The sequence below is a fragment of the Poecilia reticulata genome, linkage group LG15 (genome assembly GCF_000633615.1).
Source record: "Poecilia reticulata strain Guanapo linkage group LG15, Guppy_female_1.0+MT, whole genome shotgun sequence".
NCBI classification, from domain to species: Eukaryota; Metazoa; Chordata; class Actinopteri; order Cyprinodontiformes; family Poeciliidae; genus Poecilia; species Poecilia reticulata.
In genome coordinates, this window is record NC_024345.1 from 2,037,994 (window position 1) to 2,058,586 (window position 20,593).

At 38.4% G+C, this 20,593-nt stretch overlaps 1 long non-coding RNA gene across 1 annotated transcript in view; it reads left to right on the forward strand.

Moving 5' to 3' along the window:
- The window catches only part of LOC103476481 (uncharacterized), a 58,564-nt gene extending 38,424 nt beyond the window's left edge, over positions 1-20,140 (forward strand). The window contains exon 3 of the long non-coding RNA XR_535480.1: positions 19,964-20,140. This is a non-coding gene — a long non-coding RNA (uncharacterized LOC103476481). The remainder of the gene's footprint in view (positions 1-19,963) is intronic.
- The last annotated feature ends 453 nt before the right edge of the window (positions 20,141-20,593 follow it).

Here is a 20,593-nt window from a genome sequence, read left to right on the forward strand (position 1 = left end):
ACACGGGCGCGATGTCATAAACCTTCAGTGGAGAAGATTAGACCAAATTTAGCAGGTTATCTTAGTTTTTTTTTTTTTTTTGGTATGTAAGTTAATCAGATTGTGATTAGATAGTTTACACTCTAGGGATGGACAGACTGTTTCTATGTAGCAGCATTTCTTCTTCTGGGGCTCCTGAGTCATCAAACTCAAACACAGGTTTATTTTTAACATCCAGCATTTTACCAGGATAATAAGGTAGACTAAAATGATACATTGTTTTCTTTTCAGTATTTTTTAGACCTTTAACAGCTGTGCTCCTTTGCTTGTTTTTGTCTACCGTTTTATTTAACTCCAATTAAAGTTAAATAAAACTTTAATTTTATTTAATTTGCAGTAAATTTGCAGTAAACTGCTAAACGTGCAGCAAACAAATGAATGATGCAAAGTCCAAAGCACAACAAATAAATGCAAGAGAAAAATGATGCAAAAAAAAAAAAAAAAAGCTGAAATCACAGATGCAAAAAAATACAGTCTTCAACAAAAGAAAGATTGACGTTTTCAATTGACCTGATTGACAGAAGGAAAAAATAGAGCCACAGGTTAAAATCCTAATGTTTGGAAGCTTTTCTTTTAAAATTTTTGGAAACATTTGATGGGAAATTGGAAACAAAATGACTAAAGACAAGTGTGTGCTGTTGTTTAGGGAAGTGTAGTTTAACATGTATTTTGGTAAAGAATTTGGATCAAAATCAGAATTTACCTCAACTGTTTATGAATCTTAAAGCAGAAAGGTAGGGATGGGCATTTATCGTATCATTTACCAATTATTGTGATAGGATTTGTGATTTATCACTGTTGTGATACATTCACTACTATTACTATTTTCTCCACTTTCATCTGATTTGAATCTCCATGTGTGGATCTGACCTAAAAAAGGTTCTGTCGTTTCTCAAAGTAGCTGCCAAAAAGAAAAAGAACAACAAGAGCATAGTAACATGAGTTCATTAGTCATTTCTTCTTTGTGTAGAAAAGTTCAACATAAGAGAAACAGTGCAGTTAAGGTCTGAAGGTACAGTAAAAGTTTCAGATAAAAAGACAATTTTAGGATAACTTAAATCTTTGTCTCACAACAGAACTGAGAAGGTTAGACAACCTGGACCGTTTTGTTTTATCAAACTTACATTATACATTTATTCTCCCCTAATCAGTACGACAGCGCAGTTGGTGTTGAGCAGCAGAGTGAGCAAACATCTCTACTTTTGTGAAGCGTCAAACAAACTCAAGCAGGCATAGAAATGTTTTACATTAAACTGCCTCTTCTGACTTGAAACGCTCTCAGAGAATATCAGTCCCTGTAGCAACACGCAGCCTAATACCCGAGTACGGTATCTTAGGTATCTATGGTACTTTGGCTACATTATAGGTCTTTGGATCCCAGAAATATGTAACAAACACACATTTCAAAAGCTAAATGTTGTTGGATGAGGTTAAGTTACTCTATTTATACCCAAAGGTAGATTTTTCCTACATCGTCACAAACACACACACTGTAAAAAGTGAGAATACATCAACATAACCAGAACACATGTGATGGTGCTTAGGGCTCCACAAATCAAATTCAAATCAAATCTGGACACAAAGAGAGTACAACGTAAAAATTAAACAAATGTGAATAAGTTGAAATAAAAACATTAATTTTCTTTTTCCCACAAGAATGTTAATAGTCACTACATTTATGCCCCTTCTTTAAGATTAAAGATACAATTTAACGATGACAATAATCCAAACATGATTAGCTACTTTTTCTCCCTTTCGTGTGTGAAACTGAAAACAAAAACTCATTTCTTTATCACCAACATTAATATTATCTCTGACTTTTTTTCCCCCATCACGTTTTGTATTTACTTAAACTTTTACAGAAAATATTTTCAGTCCACTGAGCCTTTTTTTTTGTGTGAACTCATTAAACCAAAAATGTTTATTTTCCTCCTGCAAAAATGTATTGGAAGGAAGCAACGATCTGTAATATAGAACAGGAATCTGCTCTGGCGTGACACTGCAGATGTATTAAGTAGTTTGGTGAGAGGATATTCAATTTATTTATGATGAAAACCACAGGATTGATGTGTGTATGCGTGTGTGTGTGCGTGCGTGTGTATGCGTGTGTGTGCGCGCGCGTGTGTTTGTGCAGGCACATAGAGAATGTGGAGTGAACCATGAAATGAAAACACCCTACAACCATTTCACTGCATATCTTAATTAGGACATCATCTATGCAGAGGCAGCACTCATGAGTGGCTTGGTCTTTATTTACAACCTCAGCATGCGCGGCGCTGGTGCTGAGGGGCCCGGACTGCAGAGGATCCAGGGAATAAGCAGGCAGGCGTTCACCACATGCATTGTTTTTGTCTCATCCCAACCTTAACCTGGCGCGGTTTAATAGTTAATCACAACTGGACAGCCGTGGACGAAGTCTATTCGCCGTTCTAAACCCTCCAAGGACGGATCGTCTCAAACCAGCGCAGTCGCCATCACCTCGCGGTGGAGCTCATGTTTTATTCAGATGCTTCTTTCTTTCCTACACCTGCCATCCTTTCCACAAACCATCGCGACGTACTGACAATTTTGTTGGGTAGAATTCTTGAAACATATTTAAGTCAACGGAATATAGAAACTATTCATTTAATTTCTCACGTGTCACTGAATCTCTTCCGACTACAAAATATTTCTTTTTAACCGAGACGCAGTCCTCAGTGCCCAAATTATATATATATTTTCCTGACTGGAATAGTTCAAGTAAAACTCACATCAAACTAAAACAAAGCTTTATTTCCTTTAGTTGCCCAGAGAATAAATGCTTAAATTAAAGTCACTAGAACTAAATTCCAAGTCCACATTATTGAAATTTAAAATGTACGTATAATTTATACATATATTACTGTAACTTCATAATTTTAAAAGACTTGAATATTGTTTATACTCATAAAAATACCAAAATCTTAATACAGTTCATTGGATATGGGCCAATGAATATTATCAAAGTGATGGTGTGATGACATTAAAGTTATCTGCGATGGTAAAGAAGAGCATCGAAGCAAATAAGAAACCAAAAAACAAGAACTATAAACTTTTAACCCACTAGAACTTTAAACTCTCTAGTTACTTACATTAAATCATATGTAAGTAACTAGAGAATATTAGCAACTACAACTGGATTATATGTATAAAACACTAAGATGAATTTTATTGTGAAAAGTTGTCGCAGTTAGAGCTAATGTTGTCATGTCAACCAGGTTCAGATTTACAGGGATTTGGTATGAGACAGACAATCTGCTCCTCTGCCTTCTCCCAATGCTCCCAGTCGTAACTAGAAACAGCCAATCACAGCCAGGTGGAGGGTGTTAGTGCTGTCAATCATGCTCTCTTGCGCACTGCTTGTTTTTGCTCGGGTAGCAGTGCGTTTCTTCAGATGGAAAGAGCAACACGAATGTCATGACATTGTGACAGTTTAAGCAAATCTGTAAAAAGCTTTTTTTTTTTTTTAAATAAAAGTGACTGCAACTTAAAGTAGTGTGAATTATGCTTATTTCACAGTAGGGTAACTGAGTCTTTATGCTGATTGGTTTAATCATAGTTCACATTAACTGATAGTTACTGATACGATAAATGATAAACAATACGATACGTACACCAGACCCAGTCCGGGGTCGAAGTCTTGTCGTAAACATCGCAGGTTTCAGGTGTCGGCGCGCTTCATCAATCGCAGCCACGGCGACCATTCAAGCCTTTTTACAGACGCAGGGGCCACTCCGTTCCTCTGATATTTTATACATGAAGCGCACCATTTACAGTCTGATGAGCAAGTCTGGCTTATTAATGATATGGCCGTGCTCTTAGGGTGTTGGGCGCCAAGCAAATACTCATGTAAAATTAAACACTATTTGTTTACACAGACGTACAAAATCAGCCCACTCCAGGGCTTTGTTGCAGAGGCATCTGAGCAGTGATTTCAATTAGTTCGGAGACACTTTCTGGAGCTAACCGTCGTCTCAGGAAATGTTTTTAGCCGCTACCGACAAAAATCGATACATGTGTGAGTATTCTTTTTTTTTTTTTTTTCTGTTTTGAGTCACACAGCTGCAGAAGGACATTTAGCCTGAATGATGTCACGAGTGAGGAAAAGTCAAGACAGGACTAAGAGACTGAGTTATTTAATGATGGCTCCACTTTTGTGGAATTATTTCGAGTATCATAATTGCAGCTGAGCTTGCCTTGCTTGGCCTGATGGGAGAGGACAGAAGGGCCGAGTGGGGAACGATTGGCTGGTGTCGGGTTACGATGAGCACACCGAAATACTCCTCTGATTATTCCCAAACTGAAGGAAAAGGATTGAGTTGAATAGAGACCAAACATTTAGCCAAACACCTTTGTCATTGATACCGTCACACACACGTTGATTGACTGATATATGGCAAAAACAAAACGGTAAGGTGGGAATTTGCAGGTCAGCTTTCAAATGAAGTAATTAGAATAATATGGCACTTTGCTTTTCTCTGTTTGGAAGCTGTGATTAGTTATATGCCTTTCACAATAACAAATTTCACTGTACAATAAATTGCCCCAGAAATTATTGCGATTAATGATAACATTATTTTTTGCAATCATTTTTAGGTATTACATCGATAACGGCATAATAACATAAGGTTGCATTCAAAGATCAATAAACTTGGATTTTGAAAGAACACTTGATACTGGAACTGGAAGATGTTTTAAATATTACCTCCCAAAAGATACAAACAAAATGACCAAGAACAATAAATAAAATTGGAATAAAAAAATAAACTCGGTGAACACTTGCGGTTTCTTAGGACAGCTTCCTCTTCGACATATTTTTAATCACATTTTCTAAAGATTCCAAATATATGTCTGAGTCAACAAATGCAACTACGGTCGTCAAAAGGGGTGGAGAATATAGACTCAAAGTTTTATCACAGTATTTTGTTGTTATTACTTCTTTATTAGATAAATCTAGGCCTGTGACTACATGGCACGGCAATCATAGCTCCACAAACGCAAAAACTGCTCTTGGAAATATTTGTAATGCGCTTCTTTAGGACACCAGTCACAAACAGTGTGATATGTGTCACTAAACGGCACACAATGACTGCATTTAACAATATTTTCAAATGTATTGATATTTGTTGACACTGTTATTGAAAAAACTTTGGAAAAAACCAGTAAAACCGACAACCCCAACAGTACGGATAGTTGACATCATGAATTTGATGGATCAAGGAATTTATTACAATAAGACCATATGATGGATGTCCAGTCCTCAAACTTATGTTTTCCTCTTGTTGTTAAAGCTAGTTAAGCACTAGCATCTTTTCTCTGCTTTAAAATAACTTGTTGATTATTTGGGTCTTGGGTATTTCGACGGATGGTTTAGAAAAACACTGACTGTGCAAATCGTGATCACACTTACAAATATTCGGAAGTTGAGTTTTGTCTCTTGATGCTGATGAGTTGAAATGGTCAAGAAGTCTTAATCATACCTAAGATATGATTAAGACCTCCTTAATGTTTCCAACAAAAGGTAAGCGCAAAGTTTCTCATTTCATTCAAAATTTTTCAAATTAGATTGTGAATAGTCCACGCCACATGTAATCATGTGCCTTAACAAAGGCTCATTGCACCAAAACCTGCAAGTTAACATGAAGTCCATGCACATGCACAGGTATCCCTCCAACAGCTGGCTTAAAACCCCGTTCCTCTCGGCATGCTGCAGAGCCTGCCTGTGTGGATGCCTCTCTCTCCCTGCTCATCCAGCTGCTTCTGTCCCGCCGGCTCCAAATGTAATCAAGACACCTGGTTGCGAAACGATTAAAAATAGATTCTTCTCGATTCAGGAGACGAATTCGTTTGAGCGAAGTTCTTATTCCTCAAACTTTTGTGATGAGTTTATCATCTCACTGAAGGATAATTACGCAGTCTGGGGAAATTATGCCTACATTGTGCTCTTGAGGAGATAATTGCAGTGCCGAAGCCTATGCATCACCGGAGGATCGGGACTCGTTCCACAAATGAAATGCATGAATGTTGCTCTCCGACTATGTATATCTTGTATACAGCATGTATTACACTGTGTAGGTTCTTGCGTTACAGTATATTTCCCACGATGATAACAAATGAAAAACAGAATTATTGTGGTAATTGAGCTGTTGTCAGGAGATGAATAATCATAAGTGTCACGTTCCTGGTGGGGGGAAAAAAAAGGTGAAAATTAACCTAAAGAGAAAATGCAATTTCCATAATTTTGCTACTTTCTTCTTCTCGCCTCGATGTTCTGCACGTTTCATTAAATTACAGACCTCAGAATTACCAGGGTAGACTTGTTAAGGAGATAAATAAACTGCTCAACATTAATGAATTTCTCAAGTATGAAATCACACTCCCCTCGCAGGTGCGAAAGCAGGTTGTGATTCAGTTTGATGGACGACTAATCAGGAAATCAATTAGGCCCTGACCCAGAAACCGAGACAAAGGAGGAGAATTATTGTCTTGATTTCTTTCCTCTGGCTCTTGGACTATATGGTGTCTGTGATTGGACAAAGGAAGTCCTTTGGGCTTACAGTTGAATCTTTTTTGTTTCCAGCAGCGGTCATAGAAGTGTTTCTTTTTTTTTTTTTTTTTAAATAAAACTTAATTTATTTGTCAAATACGACCCACCGGAGGGTGGGTGTAAAAGAATATGTTAAATGAAATACAGTAGTTTGAACATTAATACATGCTTTTTTGACACAATATTGGGAGGCATTGTATTGTCTATTGTCTTAGCGATGATAAAATTCAGTTGAATTTTTAGATAAGGTATGAAAACTAACCTGGTAAAAACCAGGTTTAAAAACCAGGTGAGGACTGTTGAAGTTTTTCCACACTTGGATCCGGTTTTGACCCAGTCACTCACGTTTGTCTGCGACATATGTAACGATGGCCAGGCTTTATGCAAAAAATGAATACTAAATAATACTTATTCCTGTTTAAATAAATTTACTATTTCACAATCAAAATTTAGTTTTTAATTGTTACTGGCCTAAAAGAAAACACAAATCTGCCAAAATTAGAATTACTGGGTTCATCTCTACTGCAAGACACAATTCACATGGTGTAGTTATGTTTGTGTCTCAGGAAAATTGTTCCAATAACTTCTTCTGTGTAATAGTATCATTGGTAACACTTTATTTGAAGGGGTGTGCATAAGACTGACATAACACTGTCATAAACATGACATAGCATCTGTCATGAACAAGAAAGGGGCCTTATGAATGTCTATGACTGTTGTCATGAAGTGTCATTCGGTAAATAATGGCACTTTCAATGCAAAGTTGCTTTAAAAGTTGCACTAAAAGTCAATTAAAAGTGCCAACTTTGCATAATTATGTAAATAATGACAATTTAATGCAAAATTGGCACTTTTAATGGACTTTATTCACACCCCATCAAATAAAGTGTTACCGTATCATTTTCTGTAGCTAGCCTTATGTGAAAAAGTATTTGACTTCATGTTAAATCATAAATCAACTGACATAACTGGAATTTGTTTTGCTTCACGTTTTCTTCCCTCACCACGGCGTTGTCTACGATGGCCGACAGATGGAAACACGCAGCAAACAACAAAATACGCTGCAAACAGGTGCAAATGTGAATGATGCAAAACTCAAACAAGACAAACTATTGCAACGGAAAAACGGTGCAAACATCACATGCAGCAATTACTGAGAGTAGAAGCAAAAAGGTGAAATCAATAAAACAAATGCAAACATAATGCTGCTGCGACCAGAAGCAAAAGGGAAAATGCCGCAAATAGCCATAGAAATAGCCGACTGTGAAACATTACAACCTTGATCCACAAAATGGAAGTGCTCCAGACAACTAGCGGGTGTGTGGAGAAAATAAAATTACCTTTGTAAATATGCTGCAGTTTTCTAATAATGTAAAAGATTGTGTGTTTGGAGTCATTGACATCTGTCGTTCTTTAAAGGGTCACCAAGTCCACTATAGAGGAAACAAGTTGTAAACCTTCAGCAGGACTTGTCCGAAAAAACAAAGTACTCGACGGATACATCAGCAGCTTAAATAAAAGAGCCCAGAACAAGGTCCAGAACATTACAGGTCTATCTGTAGAAGTTCCATAAGCTGCATAGAGAATAGAAAAAAAAAATACAAAATGAAGTTTACTAGTAAACGTTGAGGAAACCAATGAGAAAATCTGAACAATTCAGGATGTAAAAGTTCTTCTGAGATTTGTACAAATCTTGTTGAAAAGACAAAGTTAGTTTTGCCCTTTTCCCCCCCCAATTGTACTAAGATATTTGCAGTGGAAACTAGACAAAAAATACTTTCTGGGTCCTCAAGAATGAAGCTGCTGGAAATATTAAAACATTCATACCAACAGGTTTTTCATTCATCTGCCGGGTCGGACAAAAACACAGACATGTCTCTGCATGGAACCTCAGACGGGGTGGGGTGCAGTTGTGGAAACATCCCACACAACACCCCCCCATCACCCCCCCCCCCCACACACACACACCAAACTGCATCAGTTCAGTTTGACCTCTTGGGGTCAGACATGAAGGCTCTACTTTTCACCAAGATCCACTTAGATTCAGACGGGGAGGAAAGACGTATTATGCTCGTACGTTTGTCCATCATATTCACTTTGGATTCACTGAGTCAAACAGAACAACTCTGCCTTTGTCATCACAGTCAAACATCTTGTTCAGATTTCTCTGAGGACTGATAAAAGAGAGAAGAGGGGAGGTTCATTGGGTTTTTATATATGACACTATTAGCAGTGTCATATATGAAATGTTTCATCAACATTTTGATATGTTAGTGCATTTTTTTTTACTTGTGCAGCTGTTTGAAAGGTTAGTTTGGTTTGTCAGGAATCAAATTAACCTACGTTTTAGAGAAGTGTTCTCTTTCTTGGCAGATAATGTCCTTCACAGAGGTATAAACAGAAACATAATTATAACATAATTAGACACAATCATTCTAATTTAAAAAAAGATAAAATAGGTCAATACATCAAAAGTTTACTTAAGGAAATGCAATTGTGGATTTTGCATATTGTAACAAAGAAATTATGTGAATTAACACAAAAACCTATATAGTAAACATAAGCATAAACACAATTAAAAATACCCAAGCATTTGTAATAAAATTTAGCATTTAACTGGTAAATAAATATTTACCAGCTAAATGTTGAAACAGTTAATAGCTATAATAAAAATAAAATGCATGAAATGAAATGAAAACAGAAATGAAAGAATATCCATTAAAATAGGAAATGAAGATGACCAAAGTAATGAACATCATGTTTATAACAGAGGAATAACGTACAGGTCAACTCTTAATTTTCCCAAAATAAAAAGACAGTACTGGTCTTTGTCTCTAATATTCACTTTGTTTCCGTCACATATTCAAATGTTTCCACTGTTAATTCTGACCATTTCTCTTTGGCAATGAGCTCCAAGTCTTTGGGCCAGTTGCTAAGTTGCTAAAATCTTGGAAAGAAATGCCTTAAAAAAAAACATTAGCTCTGACTAAAAAAAAAAAAAGCAGTGAATTTGTCTCAGATCTTAGGGAAACCAGATTCATCACAGTTCAGCTCACACCGGTCAAAGACACTTCAAATATATTATCGCTTTCAAAAGAGAATTCCCTCGGTCCCTGTAAGTAAACCTTCCAAATCCCCAGCTCTCATCCCTATTTTTCTACTAGAAATGAGCATTAGAAGGATTGCCCTGCTATTGTTGCTCCCCTCGGGAGCAAATCTATTTCTGCAGAGATAGAAATTGTCGGTCCCCACAAAGCTGCTGACACACTCTCAATGGAAGTGTCAATTCTCAAGGCCTCGCCATTGTGGACTGGATAATTTAATTGGAGAGGCACGACGGTGTGTCCCCGGTCGGGGCATTCAAATGTTGTATTGCCGACTGTCTCAGTGCTGGCTGCTCTCCACCCCCCTCCTCCTTCTTTTCCTCCTTCATAGTGCTCCTTCTCCTCCCCTAGTTGTTATAGGGTTTGGGGGGAGTGAAATGCAGACTCCTGAGAGGGCTCTTTGTTAGGGAGACCTGTGGCCTCGTGGTCTCCGAGTCTGTGCGGCCGTTCTGGAGAGGTGCGTTGGAGGAGGGTGAACCTGCACCGCGATTACCTGGGAGTCTTTTTGGGGGCAGGCACAAAATTAGTCAGCAGATAATGAAGCTGTCTTTGATTGCGGGAGAGGAGAATGGAGGGGGTTGGACTCTTCTGTACAAGAGGGCCTCTGCGAGGCATGAGAAGCATGTCTTTGGAGGAGCGCCTGCTGTCAACGGATGCTCTGTTTCTCTGAAATCCTGGCATAGTTTGTGGTTGAAAGATGCACAAGGGCTAGAGAGGAGTGCAGGAATGCACATTCCTTTGTAGTGGAACTCCAGGTGATTATAATTCCCGAGTGATGCCACTAGAAAACACAGAGAGGCTGATGTCAGTACTGATCTTGGGTCTTGACAATGTCAAGAGTATCAGAGTTTGGGTAAACAGTTCAGGATATCAAGCATCTCTGAAAACACTAAGTGCTTTTCGAGTAAGCAAGTCTCTATTCCGTCACGTCGTACCGTTGTCACGCCAACATCATGGCTGCCCTCCGAGCAAAAACAAAGCAGTTGTCTATGAACCAGGCGTGTGTCCACCAGACCTAAGGGGTGCCGCCACAGCTGACAAAACACACAAAAAGCCTCGTACTGGCAGTGGCCCTCACCCTGTCTACCGGCTATCCTGCCCCTCCCGCACGCCACCGCCAGCTACTTTGTGCTTGCTCCAAGCCGAGGAAGTTCCTCTCATCTCCTTTTCAAGGTAGCACTGCTGACCTTGACCCTCTCTTACACATGCAGTGTAAAATAGGCCAAACTGTGCAAAGGGATAACAGTTTTCCCAAATAGCCTTTCTGCATGAGTGTTTTAGTTTGAGACGATGAGTGTTTTTTCGTGCTTGCAGTGCAGTGACAAAGCATTTGCTTCCTTACATGCCTCTTCCGCTTCTGGTCTTTTTCTCAAACTTGAATCTTTTTTAAGTTTGGTATTTGTGAAAGTGAGGCGCATACATGATGGAGACAGATGGAGTTACTGTGCCGTCATTCAAATAAAGATGCGGGTTGCACAACCACACAGAAACATAAAACCGGCTTTCTGAAATTGTCCGGTCTGGAAACCGATTTAAAAAATGACTGTTTCTGGTCTTCAAAGACACCAAATACATGTGAATGCAAAGCCTAAATAACAAAAGACTTTTGCGGATACACCTAAAATCATCTCTGTGTGGACGGGCCCTACATGCTAACGACTGGAAACATTTTTGTGTTCGAATGTTTTAGTTTCAACATTTGTGTTACCTTACTATTACTTATAGATTGTTACTTGTAGCCTTTGTGTTCCCACGTGTGTTCATTGTTAGAGATCAGTTTTTGTTTGTTATTTCTAGTTTTCTGCGATAATGAGAGCTGACGTCATCAGTTTGGCTCAATCATACAGGGCCTTTTAACAAGAAAGTGAATTGTTAGTGCAGTCTGACAACTAGATGAGGTAAAATAAGCCCCGTTGTCGTCTCTCAGTGACTAGCTTTTGTCATGAGGTTATAATGGTATAATTGTGCTAGTGCCAGAGGTTCAGTTGAAGTAACTGCAATAGAGATGGTTGATCTGCAGACGTGTGTGAAGTCTTTGCTGAAAAGACGTTGATATTTTTCAAAATAAAATACTTCACAAACAACTTAAAATGGGAATATTGACAGAGAAGCCAATTCACCAGGAGACGTAAGAGCCGCATGTTAGTAAATCCTGCTCTAACCCCACTACAAATGCCTCCAATGCCCCTGATAGGAACGTGTTGCTTTGGAAATCATATCTTTTAATCAATGAATTCATCATTTAAAAAACCCTTCAGTTTGCATTTACAAGGTTATTTTTGCATGATATGAAGATTTGTTTGATTTGAATCATGCAAACGTGACAAAAAAAAAGCAAAAATAGCTGAAGTGAGAAATATGCAATATGTTAATGTGTAATATACAAAGTGTCCTAAAATGCCCTCAACTACGGTCTTTAAAATCCTGAAGTTAATTGTCTTACATAAAACATAAAGATCAAGTCAGTTATTTTTTGTGAGGTATTCTTCACCTGCATTAAATATATACATATATATTTTAATAACCGTATTACTTTTCTCTAAGTTATTGTAGCTATTTTTCCATATTATTAAAAACAATCTGATTGCTAAATAAACCGATGATCAAATTACTTCACATACACACAGAAACTTTGCAACAGACATCAAAAGGTGTTAGGATCCATGACCAATAAGCAGATCGCAATATGTTTAAAAAAAAAAAAAAAGAAAAAGCCGGCAGCATTTCCCCTTTAACTGTAAGTGCAGATCAGTTTCTCACATCAGTGAGGAAGCTGCTCCACATCCAAGGACACATTCAGTCTGTCAATTCAGCTGCATTTAAAATGTAAAGAGTGTGGACAGGTTCTGTCAAGTGGTTAGTCTATGGTCTTTGATATGTCATTCACTGCGCGCTATGAGATGTGACACTGAGCTCACGTATTTGTCACAACAGCCCCGTATCACTTCATAAGCATACCTGTTTTTAACTCGGAATGACAGATCATGCGGGACTCTGTGTTAAACCAGCTGCTGTTGAGACCGCTCAAGCAAGACAAAATAAAAAAAGAAAAACTGTGTCCAAACCGACTGGAGGTTTTTTTCTTTCGCAGATACAGTGACCTGTTTCTTAAGTCTTTCCAACTATAAATTATTCATTGTGTAGATTCATAATCAGCTTCTGTCTTTGAGGTTTGCTTGCTCACAGTGATGGAGTTTGCCTGTCACGTTTTATTTTTTGGTCGTTGGCATGAAAACCACAAATAAAATTGAATATGTATTGAGCTGCAACAAAAATTGGATAATTGACAATGTTCTGTCAATTGTACTGTAGTTTTATGAAGTCAAATTTCTTGTCATATTTGATATGAACTGCATTTTTACAACAACTGGAGGTGACATAATAATGTGATTGTGATATAAAACGGCACTATGTGCCTGAAAAATGCATAATGCTGTGACTTTACACCTGGTGTTTATTTGGTGTAAAGTCACCAAGTAACTGATCAGTTCTTTGGCTAACAAAATTTTGGAAAAACGGCTTGAAACGCTCTAATAGCTAATGAAGTGACCTTCGTTTAGCCATGAAGTGTTGAAAGTTTCTACAACATCAGCAGTATAAAAACCAGCCTCCACATGATTGTGAGTTTCTGTAATGAAGGTTATTCCAACAGTGATGCTACGGAGGTGGAAGTCAGGCAGTGAAATACAGATTGGGCTGAGAACAGGGTCTCTAACCTCTTAATGAATACGACCTCCGAGTTCTTCCCAGAATTCCCGAGGCTCTCATTTCCCTTTTTCCAAAAAAAGGAAAAGGGGAAAAAAAAAATCCTTCAGTGTTTAATGAGTGTTATGACTCTGGGGTGAGCTCCAACTCTAATCAATGAACTCCACCTATGGGGAGTGAGTATCCCTGGTGACGCAGTTGCCAAGACGGTTATGCTTGGCAACCCGGGTTTGCCATCATGATTTCCCGTTAGACTATTGATTTTTTTTTTTCTCTTAATGTTGAGCGTCTGATTTCAGAATGCCTTTTGTTTTTATGTCGATTTTTGATTTTGTCGATGGAAAACTAAGAGGTAAAGTTGGAACTGATGGAATAAAGTGGGAAACAGAGAAACTTAAAAGTCTGTCATCTTTTTAGACAGTCAGCATGAAAACATAAGAAGTGAGGATAAGAGATTAAACAGTAGATCTTTTTTTTTTTTTTTGCGTGTGTTCCCAGAGGCCTCATCTGCTAAAGCAGTAAGGTACAGGAAAAAGAAGACCTTATATATTTGAGAGATGGTTCTTTGACTTGCACTTTTCTTATGCCTTCTTTGTTTTGAGTCTGTCTGAGTTGCGTTTTGCTTTGTAAATAATTAAAAAAAAAACTTTGTCGCAACGATTTGTTCATCAATTTCCTCTTCAAAACCGTTTTTGCATGCTTCCATGCTTGTGTCTTTCAATGGAGTTCCCTTCTGCTTCAAAGACTTGGAAAGCCCCCTGAAAAAGGTCGGGGAGAAGAAAAAAAAAAAAAAAAGATGAAGCGGGGAACGGTTTCCACTGCTCCTCTCATTGATGAAATGTTTCCTCTTCCTCTTCAATTATTCAGGCCGTTTTCATTGGAGAAGTCCCAGTGGCACCCGGTTAGATTTGCATCCTGATTTATTTGTCATATATCCTTTATATCTCTAAATTCTTTATACCTCTCCAGTGGCCCCATGCATCTTTCATAGGCTCCTCAGCAGTGTTTGCAGGTCAGATCCAAACACATTTTACACGTCATGCTGCAGTTCGCATATTTCACCTCGAGTGTGTAGCGCGGATGAAAAATTTATCGCCCACTGTCGTTAATTTTTTGTCTCTTCTCCTCACACCACCGAGTTTTTGGCGATGTCAAAGTCAAGTTGCCACCTTACAGGCTGTTCTCCCAGTGTTTTTTTTTTGTTTTTTTTTTCCCCAAACCCTTTGGTTCTTTTTTTTTTCTTTCTGGTTTGTGTTGAACTTTGAAAACTGCTGCAAAAGCATCTCTTTGACCTGGAAAGACTGTTTTAGCAGACAAAGAGTGACTGACACAATTAGGTGAATATGGAAATTATATTGCTGATGTTACCCACATGGCAAGTCAAGTCACATTTATTTATAGGATAGTTTTAGCTACACAACTTTATCACCGGAGAGAGGGTTTTGAGAAACTGGAGACAATTTAACAGAAAAAGAAGAAACGATTACTGTTCTTAATTTTTTAAAGACCTTTAAATAGGCAACGTTTAGTAGAAACACCAAGGTATCATGGAATTAAAGTAAAAAATTTAAACCATAATGTAAGAAATATGTTTTTAAATAACACGGTACTGAATATTACATAATGTTAATGCATACGGAATTATTTCATCGTTAATGAGAACACACATCAGTGGACAATAAGAAATGAATTTTCTTGTGATATTTAGAAAAATCATGAACGGAACGCTGTTTCAGTCATAAGAAGCAAGTAGCACAAGCAGCGTTAGCTAAAAACAGTAGAAGGCTCAAGATATGTTGGCTACATGTACACACATGTGGAAGAGTAAACCAGAATAAACTCCTGCCGAATTTAGATGAAGCAAATAAACAAACCCCCACATTACGACTGAATATTTCTGCATGGTGTCGTCCTGGCAGTGTTCCTTGAGAAACACAGAAAGATAAGATTAGCTGGCTAATTAGCCAAAGCTAGCTTGCACTCTGCTTAACAGAAGATACTGCTTTAGACTTTTAGTATACAAACTTTACTTAAAAACAGGCCAGAACCATTACCTTAATAAAAGGAGTGTCTTTTCCTTTCAAGCAGAGATCAACAAACATCCAGGTTGGTCTAGCTGGGAAAAAAACGAATATGGAAAAGCACATCATTCCCACTGTTAAACATGGGGAATAATCTGTGATGCTGCGTTCCTCTGGATGATTAGACTAAGTGCCGTTCTATTGCCAAAAATCAACTGTGTGAAATAGTGTGATAAACAATACTTTTTCCTCACTAAATAAAAACACATAAAGGTTGGGTTAAGCAAAAAATCACTCAATTATTTTTATTTTATTTTGTTTTACACATCTACATACCAGGTGTGTGGTTGCTATCACATAGCATCCAGAAGCCCAGAGAAGCTGCTGCTTCTTTGGCCGGACCCAGTCATTGTTTATTTATGACAATTGCAGGGGAAAAAAATCCAGAGGGAGGATAAGTTTGTGACACATTTAAATGTGACAATGCTTTGAACTGGCGTCACACAGATTCCCCTGCAACACACACACACACTCACACCACAGAGCACAGGGATAAAGATAAACATGTTTGTAATGGTGTAAATTTAATTCTGTACTTGGCCTGCGTCGCATTTACTCTCACCCACGCAGGGGCTGGTAAAAAAAAAAAAAGCCTTCCCAACTGATTAATTCCCCAACAATTATTCCCCCTATCTCCCTCTGTCTGCCTCTGTTGACATGCTTTCAGTCCAAGCCGTTCCACTGATTTTTATTTTTCTATAACACAAGCTGAAGCTCCACATATGCGAAGAGTCAAGCTGGAAACACTCCGGCCCCCTTCTTTTTTTTTTTTTTTTTAAACTCCATCGGATTGAAGTGCAGCACGCGGAGACAGATTGCACTGCCTGGATGGGCCACCTAGCCTTACAATCTCCCATCTGCTCGGGCAAGACGTGGATGAGCCGGGGGGGGGGATGATGGAGGGATGGAGAGGCAGAGAGTGATAGAGGATAGGAGGCAGAATGATGGAGTGGCTATTAAATATACAGCAGGCAGTGAAGAGCATGGGGCTGGGGTGCTGTTGGGAAGCTCCTGCCTCACAGCGCTGCCACCGGAGCTCCATTTCTTTGTTTTCCGTATCATGTTGGTGCTCTACATCCTGATCAGTGTTGGTCTCACTTGTTGTTTTGTTTTATTCTTTTAAACCTTGAATTTTTTTCCCCCATGTCTTGTTTGAGAAACATAATTTTGTCTATAAAGCTGCTTCACTGTAACTTTTTTTTTTAACATCCGTTTTATGATTTCCACCATCGGTTTCCCCGATTTAACAATGCCTCGCAAAAGCCGTCTTACCCCTTTAACATTTCTACGGTTTACATCAACAAAGTGTGGTGTGTTTTATTGGGATTTTAGATAAGAAACTCAAATCAAAGTAGTTCATAACTGTGGCGTATAGCGGTTTGGAGTGATTTTTCTTTAAAAGTATTTTGGGGGATCGGCTATTTGTATGATAATCTTTATCTTGTACTATCTGCCACTTCAGCCTCTTTTCCCTGTCTGAGCTGAATTATTATTATTTTTTTTTTCAAATGCAATTTTGGTTGCCAAGATTTCATAATCAATTTTAATTATTTTTGTTTCAGTTTTTTGTTTTGCATATCCAAAATGTTTTCCAGGTTTTATTTTTGCCTGAGCACATTTGCATTAATATGCCATTATTATTATATGAGTTGAAAATGTTCTCAAAATAACAATATTATTGTTTATCGCAATAATTTCTGGGGTAATTTACAGTCAAAATTATTATTGCAGGCCAAACTGTATGATCTTTTTATGATGTAAAGCATTTTGAACTGTTGAAATGAGTTATACAAATAAACTTGACTACCAGTTTTGTACGAGACATTAATTAATGCTAGTTCTGCTTTGCAGAATAACTCAAGCTCAGTCAGGTTAAATTAAGCATAAATATGGATATTACATTTTAAGCCTTTGCACAGATTCTCAATTGTTTTAATGTCTAGACTTTGACTGACCAGCTTCACTTGCTCTAATGAAGAAACCACACCCACCGCCCCACAGCATGATTCTGCCACCACCGTGTTTTTCTTTGTGGAAACTGTGTTTGAAGTGATGAGCTGTTTTTGTCAATATGTTGTTTTGAATGTTAGCCACAAAGTGTGATTGTGTTCTCATCTGATCAGACCACCTTTTTCCTTATGTTTACCGAGTCCTCCACATGGCTTGTTACAAACTTTGAATAGGACATCAAATAACTTTCTTTCAACAATAGCTTTCTTCTTGCCACTTTTCTGTAAAGAACAGGTTTGTGGCAGGAACAGCTAATAGTTGTTGACAGATAAAAACACCAAACCGGGACATCTCTGCAGCTGCTCCAGAGTCACCAAGAGCCTCTTGGTACCCGAATGTTTTCAAAGTGTCTGAAGCCAGAACGGACATGTTGCATTTATCCAACTTTTATGTCACTGATGTGAAACGTGTCATGATTCTGCTGCAGGGAAAGCCAGACGCAGTAAATCGGGATGTAAACGTCTGAAAATCTGTTCCACTGAAGAGCATCATATCACAAACCCACCACTCGCGGTTCCGACTATTCATCCAAACAGACGTCTCTGCAGAAATTGCAGCCTTTTTATTAGCTTCCCTCGTCTTATGTTTTTGTGATGATACTGTCAGCTGAGTAAGCTTTAAAATTGATTTATAAATGACTCCATTAATTATTTGCTCCATGAACAGAACGCTGCCGTGTGATATCAACGTTCGTCTTCTGCACATGCGTTTTGCTTTGGGGACGTAAACCGTTCACATCAAACAGTCTGACTGAGGCTGAATGCCCATGCAAAAAATCTGACTCGAGCATCAAGACCTGCTGTGTGAAAGTAGCCTAACAGACTAATAAGGCCTCCACTAAACAGCTACATTAATCCTGAAGTTACACAGAGATCGACTTTATTTGACAAGATGACCTCTCAAGTTAACTGGTTATGCTCATTGTTATTTAGGGATTTTGGAGGCACATGGCTCAACCTTTGAAATTGTTTTTGTAAAAATTGTAAAATTGAAAATTACATGCAGTAATTCATCCTCTTCTCAAAATATGCAATACTTTGTATTATAGAAAAGTATAAAGAAATACATTGAAGATTATGGTTTGGATGTGGGAAAATGCTTTTAGCAAGACATTGTAATTGTTACTTTATTATTCCAACTCAAATTCTTATTTTCTCGATTTTCTTACTCTGCTTCATTATATTTAATCTCTTTTCCTTTGTCTTTCTTAACTTGTTGTAGAGCCGGATGTAAGGCCGGTGAAGTAAAGTTGCATAAATCAGCTATGAATCCTGCTGTCCTGCCCGTTTTAAAAGATGTTTTATTAGAAGAAGTGCTCATTTCAACGGCAGACAGAAAAAAAAAATCGAAGCTGACCTGGAAGTTAATTCAGAATGTTCTGAAACCGCTCTCCTGTCGTGTGGTTCGGCCAGCGTCTCGGGGTTTTTGGTGACAGCTCGCTAACGCGCCTCAGCTGAGGTGTCTCCGCCACATTTTCTCCTGTTTGCCATCTAATTCACACTTCCCCGAGGCGCACTCTTAAAGAAAAAAAATTGGATGGTAAAACATTGTGAAAACATCTTGGGATGACAGTCGTACCACGGGCGAAGAGGACGGTGCGGAAGGGAGGCGGTTCAGAAGGTTTGCGGCTCCGTGTTCTGATCGGTTAGCGTCTTTTCCCGGTTTTTCGTCGGGCTGCGGCCTCCGCACAGAGAACGGCGTAGGTCCTGCGGATTGGTCGGCGGCGGGAGTCGGCGAAGCGGTCCTAACTGGGAAACCGTGTCCGTCTATTTTTAATTCATGCGGTACCACCTGGCTAATGGGGTTTCCGGATCCACCGGGCGACGCACGAGCCCGGAACGGAGCTTGTTTCAACCGACGAGGCCCCGACTAAATGCACTAAAATTATTCATGGAGCCTGCATTATGAGTTGGTGATAATAATATTGGAATTTTATAGCAGTTCAGAAACGTCAGGTAGCGCGAGGACATACAGATGGCAACCCAAATTGCTAAAGGTACATTAAAAAATTATATTTTTTCTTTCATTGAATAATGTGCACATATATTACACACAGTCAGAATAAAAAAAAAAGCTAAATACCAGTTCTTTTCTGAAAGTTTATTAGCTGAAAAAGTTGACCTGATTTAGACTCAAAGGAACTTTTCTTTTGTCAAACATTAAGACACTCCTCAGTCTCATGGGTGCCTTCAAAAACATATTGCTATATCTGAAATCCCTCCCCAGAGGGTCTTAAAAACATCATGATGTCAACATTACAGGAAATGCTAACACAGTCTTACTGAACTTACTGTAACACACAGGCCACTGATGATATCCTGCCCATTGATTTCCTCTGCGGCCCTAAGTACTGACGGCCTCAGCTTAAGATAGCAAGAGACCATAAAAGGCAGATTGACCAAACACAACATCATATGATTATATGAAATATTGATAAGAGTGGTCTCCTCTCCCATCAGGCCTTATGGAGAAATAAATGGACAACTGACCAGCCCTGGCCGGACACAGACAGCCTGCGTAATGAACAAAGAGGAAAAGGCAACAGAGTCAAAGTTTGGTGCAGATTTTCGTCTACATATTTTCATATTTTGCAACTTAATTTAGCTTTAGCCCACACTGGATACTACATAAACCTTTATCCTGGTGGTTTGGGCGCTCGGCAGTCATTCCTCCAGCAGTCTGTAATGTTTTTGAGTTAAAAACTGTTTAAAGTTGACAAGGAGTTTGAAAAAAAACTTGATAATTATGTGTTATTGAAAGATTGGAAGATTAATATCTGAACACCAACTATAAAGTCTTAAAAAAATGCAAACATTTTAAAAAAAGACTTAAATAAATAAGCAATGCTTAGCCTGGTGGGGGCACAAGTAAAGCCTGGTGGCCCGCCAGGCTGTACTGGGGGAAACCCTGGTTTATGAAACACCAATTAACACAGATTGCAATGTTATAACTTTAAAATGTGTGTATTATTTTTCCTTTTCTGCAACATTTTTTAAATGTCTTAAATGTAATTCATTCACTATTTCTGAAATATCTAAAATGAAACATCTGGGTTTGTTTTTGTACAGCTTTCTCTATAGAGTCACGGA